The sequence below is a fragment of the Schistocerca americana genome, chromosome 1 (genome assembly GCF_021461395.2).
Source record: "Schistocerca americana isolate TAMUIC-IGC-003095 chromosome 1, iqSchAmer2.1, whole genome shotgun sequence".
Lineage (NCBI taxonomy): Eukaryota > Metazoa > Arthropoda > Insecta > Orthoptera > Acrididae > Schistocerca > Schistocerca americana.
This window is the reverse complement of record NC_060119.1, coordinates 790,730,959-790,740,000: the sequence shown is the minus strand read 5'-3', so window position 1 is coordinate 790,740,000 and position 9,042 is coordinate 790,730,959.

The window sequence follows — 9,042 nt, the reverse complement described above, 5'->3', positions numbered from 1 at the left end:
TCACAGCTTATTGGCGGAATTAAGCTGCGAGCACGGGCCGCGAGGTGTGCTTGGGTAGCTCAGTGGTAGAGCACTTGCCCGCGAAAGGCAAAGGTCCAGAGTTAGTCTCGTCCGGCACACAGTTTTAATCTGCCAGTAAGTTTCATCTGTTGAACTCTCAGCTTCACCAAACACATTTTGAGCACACCAGTTTGACCTTGTATAGAGAAGAGACATATGAATGAAACTGAGAATGTACTAAATTCCCAGAATTACGGAGAACATTCTCGAGTTTCCATGAGTAAAAATTTGGAGAATATACTTCACCTGAGAATGTTTTTAGTGTGATTAAAAGGGTGGTCAATGTGAGGAACATTCTAGGAAATGAAACTGGGAATTTCTTGAAGTGAGCGGTATAGGATAGTTAAAGCTGAGTGTGGTCTACAGAGGTCAAGTCTTAATTTTTTTTTTTTTTTTTTTTTTTTTTTTTTTTTTTTTTGTAACAATGGTAGAATTTTTGTCCAGAAGGCAAAACAATATACGTAGCCTGCAGACATAATAAAGAGAGAAACTAATGTAACGAAACTGCACTGGCGACCACTTAAGTACCTAACAGGTGAATTGGTCATTATACATGGTTAGTGATGTGGGCTGGATATATTCCCAGTGGGAGGCAACTTATAAAATGGGAATATTGCCAGGAATATTTTTTTGGCTCGTGAAGATTCCCAAAAATTGGGAATCTATGAAAATTTTTATATTTTGAATGTTGTAACACTTGTTAACAGCTGAAGGACTTAAAAACTAGGTTAACTAAAATTCATACTTTTTATGAAAGATTTATCATTCCATTATTTATTTCCTTGCAAATTCCATGCAAAACATCGTTTACCATAAGTGTGGTGGAAAAAATAATTTAGAATATTGGCTAGACATACTATTTGTAGGCAAGTTGAAACCTCACATTTCTCTGAATGAAATCTAAACTTACAAAATATTTCTCTGGAGGCACATAAGTGTGTCACAGGAATGCCTGGAACATTTTCAACCCTATTTGGAATATAAGAGATTAATTTTCTGTATAAAAATACTCCTACCACTATTAGTGGTGTGGTGACGATGTTGAGGGGGCTTCATGTAGAAATGTCAGAGAATGACCTGTTGATATTTATTCCATGTAAGTAGACTTTAAAAAGATTACAAGTATGAAGCACTATCTGTCTGATTTGTGTGGGTCGGTAGTTGATGCACATCATGTTTCTGGGCCAAAGATCATGCCACATAGCTCCATATCGCAGATACATTTAATATCTGCTCTTAAAGCCTCATGGTATAAAACAGTTGCCAGTGACAGCCCTTTTTCTTGGAATGACAGTTACTGGCAGAATTACAGGTTTCCACAGAATCGGGTGACACTACGGCAAAAGCAAAAGTAGCACACATTCATTTGGGTGCTTTAGAAGAGAGTTCAAACATTTCAAACAAATTTGTATTTGGCCAACTAAACACTTGCGACATTTGTCTTACACAAACCATTTGCATAGTTAATTCTTCATGTGAAATTTATCTTCCTTCTGATATAGCAATATCAACTATTTGATTCATTTTGAACTGTCTGTCAACAAATACAGTATGCTGGATTTCAAAGTATTTGTATTTGTGATTTAAGTTTTGATACATCTTTCTAGTGGAATTTGTTCAAGGGAAGTACTGAAATGTTTGAATTCACTTCTGAACTGTTGAAAATGGAAGACCACTTGCACATCTTAACAAAATTTGTTAAATTCCTGATGATAAACTGCTCAAAGTAAAGAATTATCTGGCAGCATGAGTTATTTCTGCGGCACACAGGATGACGTCCAGAAAAGGAAGCAAGTCAGCATTGAGTCACAACTTTACTGCAGGTATAGATTCCAGTTACAGAATAGCTATCAATATGGCTAAAAATATAAGAAATACTAGGGAATTAGACATTGAATTGCTTAAAACATTTATCACAACTGCAGACTTCATAGTATGTAACACACCACTTGGAAGTCAGTCTCACAGAATCAAAAGGCTTATAACTTCACTTGTTTTATGAATAGCATGTACACAGCTTAATTCAAACTGAGGCTGCTTTTCCCACACCTATACAACCAGCCACAATGCATGTCAGCGGATGAACAAGCCCCCTCTCCACTGACCTGTGTAACAATGGAAAATCCAGGATAGAATATCATCATGTGAAGGACAGATTGCTGCCCGCCATATAGACAAGGCACTGAGTACCAAATAGGCACAACAAAAGACTGCTATAGGGAAAGAAAACTGTGGGTGGGTGCTGGGCAAAGGAGTAGGTTGGGGCAGACTAATGGGCGCTTTGGTGAATAGAAGGCTGTGTAATGCTAGAGTGTGAGCAGGGAAGGGGATAAATAAGTGAACGATGGAATAGAAAATGTAGGATATATTTGAGTGTGTTCCCACCTGCACAGTTAAGAAAATGTGGTGTTGGTAGGAAGGCTCCAGATGGTGATAGCTGTGAAGCAGTGATTGAAGTGAAGCACGTTGTGTTGGGCAGTGTATTCAGTAGCTGGGTGGCACAGCTGTCTCTTGGCCAGTTTGCCGTTTACACAATATATGTATAACCACTAGTTAAAAAAATTGTATTTTAAAATGAACGTCAGTGGATAACAATTACAGTAAATTATTAGTTTGACATTAGGTAAATTACAATGTAGAGAAACAGCTGTAATGACTTAATGCAGTGTTCTTTAGGTGAAAGATATGAATTAAACAACGGAAAATCCAGGATGGAATGTAACAATGAATTAAAATTTGTTAAAACTGTTTTTAAAGAAGTCATTAACCATATTTGAAAACTTCATGTAATGAGACTGCAATTACCGTATAGCAGAGGTGCTGAGTCGCACATAGGCACAACAAAAAGACCCACAAATAAAACTTTTGGCCCATAAGGTCTTCGTCAAAATGCACGTGCACATGCTGGGGCAGGGAGGAGGGTGGATCGTAGGGTAGGGGTGACTGACAGTGTAGTGCTTCTGGGTAGTGCGCAGGGAGGAGGTGGAGAGTGTAGGGCAGATATGTGCAGTCGGGAGGCTAGATGGTGAGCAGGGGAGAGAGGGTAGTGGGAATGGAGAGAAGTAAAATGACTTGAGTGCAATGGTGGAATGTGGGCTGTATACATGATGGAATGGGAACAGGGAGGCTGGATGAGTGAGGACAATGACCAATGAAGGTAGAGGGCAGGAGGGTTCTGGGAAGGTAGGATATATTGCAGGGAAAGTTCCCACCTGCACAATTCAGAAAAGCTGGTGTTGGTGGGGAGGACCCATATTGCAAAGGGTATGAAGCATTTATTGAAATGAAATGAAGGATGTCAAGTTTGGAAACATTATCAGCAACTGGGTGGTCCACTTGTTTATTGTCAACAGTTCATTGGTGTCCATTCTACTGGACAGACAGCTTGTTGGTTGTCATGCCCACATAGAATGCAGCACAGTCGTTGCAGCTTAGCTTGTAGATCACATGGTTGGTTTCACAGGACAGGTCTTGTATCTGTGTCTACTACAGGGGTATGAGTCATGAGGTTATTTAGGGATGGAAGAGTATATTGTGTAGGTTCGGTGGATACCATTGTGGTAGGGGTGGGCAGGGTATTGGGCACGACATTTCTCATTTCATCTTATTTTACAATGTCTTGTGCTGAATACTAAAGCCTACATCCTGCACATCAGGTAATAACGTTAAGAGTCTTGGCCATTGACGTACAATAAAACTCTGTATGAAATGTTTATTGAGAATTCAATGAAATATATGGCATGAACTTACGTTAATAACATTGTTATTCATGATACCGTCAGCAACTACAGGGAAAATGATCTAATTCTGTAACAGAAAAGCTATTGAGTGTTACTAAATAGAGAGCATATTAGGCAAGATGCATCCCTCCTAGGTCTTAATTGGACGTGCTGCCAATAGGGTGGCTTTCATAAAGCTCCCAAAAGTAGGTGCTTTTCATTGCCACCTGCTCACTGTGCGGAGCAGTACCAGAAGACCTCAGATGACAAAATTTACTTCTCCACAATATCTAAAAATCTGCCCTTCCCATGTAATGCCAAAGTAATGTACAAACACAGTTCATTATCAGGAACAAAAAGTGTTGAATTGCAGATGAAAATTTAAAGTGCCCATTATGAGAACTGAAATGAGGGTGTTGTTTGTTAAGGAGCAAATGGTTAGTGATGATTTTTATAGGTTGTATATTGAGTTGGGAAGCCTTGCAAGTCCTTTAGTGTTTGTGTTTTATTTGTTGTTGTAAGGGACACTGTGGAAAAAAGTATCTAATGAAACAAGGCTAAGGCATAATAACAAAGTTCTGAGATCAGTAGGTCAGCCTTCTTATGTTACTGCAGAAAGTGAAATGAAATTTGATTTTTATCATAGGGTGCTAATTTTGACAAACATCAACTTAAGTGAGCAGAAAAAATGAATGTTAAACAAAGGTCTAAAATACGTTAGTATGAAGATATTATGTATAAAAACAAAGATGAGGTGACTTACCGAACGAAAGCGCTGGCAGGTCGATAGACACACAAACATACACACAAAATTCAAGCTTTCGCAACAAACTGTTGCCTCATCAGGAAAGAGGGAAGGAGAGGCGAAGACGAAAGGAAGTGGGTTTTAAGGGAGAGGGTAAGGAGTCATTCCAATCCCGGGAGCGGAAAGACTTACTTTAGGGGGAAAAAAGGACAGGTATACACTCGCACACACGCACATATCCATCCACACATGTGTGGATGGATATGTGCGTGTGTGCGAGTGTATACCTGTCCTTTTTTCCCCCCTAAGGTAAGTCTTTCCGCTCCCGGGATTGGAATGACTCCTTACCCTCTCCCTTAAAACCCACTTCCTTTCGTCTTCGCCTCTCCTTCCCTCTTTCCTGATGAGGCAACAGTTTGTTGCGAAAGCTTGAATTTTGTGTGTATGTTTGTGTTTGTGTGTCTATCGACCTGCCAGCGCTTTCGTTCGGTAAGTCACCTCATCTTTGTTTTTATAAATAATTTTTCCCACGTGGAATGTTTCCTTCTATTATATTAGTATGAAGATAGTATCGTTCATGTGAAGTATGCAACTGATTCTTATAAAACTTCAAGGATTGAAAAGTAAGATTACTATAGCAGTACACAGAATCACTAGTAATGAATCCAGTACATCTAATGTTAGTACAAATGAAGCAATGATTGTGGATAGTACTGACAGCAAGGTTACTGATATACTTGCCATAATCACTAAGGAGGACAAAAGCAATACATTTGTGGTTGAGGGAAAGCTGAACATGTACCGGTAACAAGTTTTTTTGAGGAAAATAACATAACATAACACAACACACAAATCAATAGAGATCTAACTCCTGGAACACAGAGAAAAATGAATGAAAAGTCGAAAAATATGTAGTGAAATATATTCACCAAAGGTGGCACAGCAACTTCGCTACGAATCTACATACACCTACACTTAGGGCACAGCTTAAAGTTTATAAGAAAGAAATGATGGTCAGCAAAACTGCTAGAAAATACTTTAATTTTTTAAGGAAACACTTCCAGTACAGACACCAATATCCAGTCAAGAACAGCTATGAATAGTTAGCCAGTAAGATTTGTGATGATGTACCTGTAACTGCAGTCATGAAATTTGTGTTATTGGATGTAGTAAACTTCTACACCTATATGCTGATGGACAGCAGTGTTGAATTTATTATGAGAAGTATAACCAGGTAGGACAGGCTGTCTAGGACTGAGATTAATGAGTTTATTTATTTGCTGTTTAATCTTGAAATACAATTACTTTAACTTTGGTAATGGTATGTACCTAAAAAATGATGGACTGAGTATAAGAACTTTCCATTTGTGATCAGCTAGCCAATACTTTCATTAATTAACTGAAAAAAAATTTTCTTGAAAATCCAAGATTGACAGAAAAAAGTTTTATTATTTTAGATATGTTGATGACTCACTTAAGTTAATAAAAAAGCATTGGTGGTAATATCAATTTATGTGTGAGTTGGAAACTTACAGCTCTGTGAACTTTTCAGGTTTTAATGACAACTAGAAACATGCCTGTGGGATTCATTTAAACCACATAAGTCAGCATAAAAAAGCAGTTTTTTGGTTTCTCGGTCAGAAATAAACAAATCCATGTTGGATGCATTTTTGGAAATTTAACCCCTATTGGCTGAAATAATGGGTGAAAATTAAAGAAAAAAAATCATTATTAAATAACTATGAGGTTTGACTGAAAAGTAATGCTTCCACCTTCGTAACTCTTCAACAGTTGGCAGCATTGGTATGCAGCAGGTACTGGCAGTAAGGCAGTTCCAGTTGACGGGAAGCCTTAGCATTGATCGGTTGTGTTGTTACAGTATAAAGTATAGAACCCTGTGCAGACAGTCAGTCAATGTGATTTAAGCAACGTGTAGTCATTGAATTCTTGCAGCAGCAGGTGTCGCCTCAAAGGAGATTCATCAGAGAATGAAAGCAGTTTATTGTGATTGTGTTGATGTGACTACTGTGCATTGTTGGGCGAGTAAGTTTAAAGATGCTGAGGCAGGAACATGTGACCTGCGCAACAAACAAAGAGTTGGACTTCCTGTGACAGCAACCACCTAGTTTCAGAAGCAAAATGTTGACAGATTGATTCAGGGTGACCGTTGTATCACTCGGAGAGAAACTGCAAACACAATCGGCATTTCACAAGAATGTGTGGGTCATATTATTGCTTTGCTTGGCTATCGGAAGATCTGTGCACAATGGGTACCCCGGATGCTGACTCCTGAAATGAAATTGCACAGACTTGAAATTTTCCAGGAACTCTTCTTGCATTATGAGAATGAAGGTGATGCCTTTCCCCATTCAATTGTGACAGGAGATGAAACGTGGGTACACTATTATGACGCGGAGATGAAACGTCAGTCTATGGAATATTGACACAAAGACTTGCCCCAGAAAAAGAAATTCAAGATGCAGCCCTCAGCTGGAAAAATCATGGCCACAGTGTTCTGGGATGCATACGGTGTTAACCATGTTGATTTCCTTGATCGTGGAACAACAATACATTCAGAGGGCTACATCACAAAGCTGCGAACTCGGAAACAACGACTAACAAGGGTCCAAAAGGAAGAGGGAAATATTTTCCTGCAGCATGACAATGCCAAACCGCCCACCACAGCAGAACTTCAGAGACTGAATCTCACCACTGTACGGCATCTTCCATACAGTCCAGTTTTAGCACCGTCTGACTTCGACTTGTTCCCGATAATGAAAGACGATCAGTGGTGACATCATTGTGCTTCTGATGAAAACGCTGAGAGAATTGAGAAACTGTGTCGACTTCTGTGGTGACTTCTGAAAACTTGTTCATCGTTAGCAGAATTGTATCCAATTGACTGGTGATTATGTGGAAAAGTAAATGTTGGTAATTAAAGATCACATTCTAAGGATTATGCCTGCATTTGATTTATTAAAATATTCCCATCCAAACCCAATTAATATTCAACTCCCTGTACTAAAGTATTTTGGTATTTGACTTATTAGTTAGAAATAAAAGAGATATGTGTTTAAGTGTTTTTAGAACTTATATCTCTAAGAGGGTGAAATAAGGGATGAAATGTTTTATGAAAATATTTCATTATGAAAGCGTGTTTTAAAGCGAAATCTATTAAAATTTGTTTTTTTTTTTTTTTTTTTTTTTTTGGTTGGAAATTGGAAATTTAAAAAAGGGTTTGTTTTGGAAATTCAGCACCTGCGGGAGTGAAATTAGGGATGAAAGTATTTAGGGAAATATTTCATTAAGCATTTTTGAAGCTACATTGATGAAAATTTGTACTTGCCTTTTCTTTTAGAAATAAAAATTACGCATTTCACTGTTTTTGGAATTTCAACCCTTAAAGTGAAAGGGGGGGGGGGGGGGGGGGGGTAGGTGGATAGGGCCAGACATTCAATGGCTTGTTATTGGCTAGCCCAAACTGCTAAGAATAGAAACTTGAAATTTGGAGAGGGTATTTTACAAAGTAAGCATTGTTTAAGAAGGGATTGCTCGAAATTCCACTCATAAGGGGAGGAAATAGGGGATAAAAATCTTGCAAATATGTTGCCATTAAGGCAATTTTTAATCTAGGACTACAAAAGTTGACACTTGGTATCTGTTAGAATTAAAAAAGAAAATGTTTCAGCATTTTTGGAAATTCAACTGTTAAATGTGTAAAATGATGTGAAAATTTTTTGTAAAATAAATCGTGATTAAAAAACTACTAAAGTGTATTTAAAGCTACCTCACTGAAAATTGGTATTTGACTTCTCTATTAGGAATAAAAAAATACGTTGTTCAATATAATGGAAGGAAACATTCCACGTGGGAAAAATTATATATAAAAAACAAAGATGAGGTGACTTACCGAACAAAAGCGCTGGCAGGTCGATAGACACACAAACAAACACAAACACACACACAAAATTCAAGCTTTCGCAACAAACTGTTGCCTCATCAGGAAAGAGGGAAGGAGAGGGGAAGACGAAAGGAAGTGGGTTTTAAGGGAGAGGGTAAGGAGTCATTCCAATCCCGGGAGCGGAAAGACTTACCTTAGGGGGAAAAAAGGACAGGTATACACTCGCACACACGCACATATCCATCCACACATACAGACACAAGCAGACATATTTAAATATGTCTGCTTGTGTCTGTATGTGTGGATGGATATGTGCGTGTGTGCGAGTGTATACCTGTCCTTTTTTCCCCCTAAGGTAAGTCTTTCCGCTCCCGGGATTGGAATGACTCCTTACCCTCTCCCTTAAAACCCACTTCCTTTCGTCTTCCCCTCTCCTTCCCTCTTTCCTGATGAGGCAACAGTTTGTTGCGAAAGCTTGAATTTTGTGTGTGTGTTTGTGTTTGTTTGTGTGTCTATCGACCTGCCAGCGCTTTTGTTCGGTAAGTCACCTCATCTTTGTTTTTTATATATAAAATACGTTGTTCAGTATTTTTGCAACTTCAACCCCCTGACGGAAT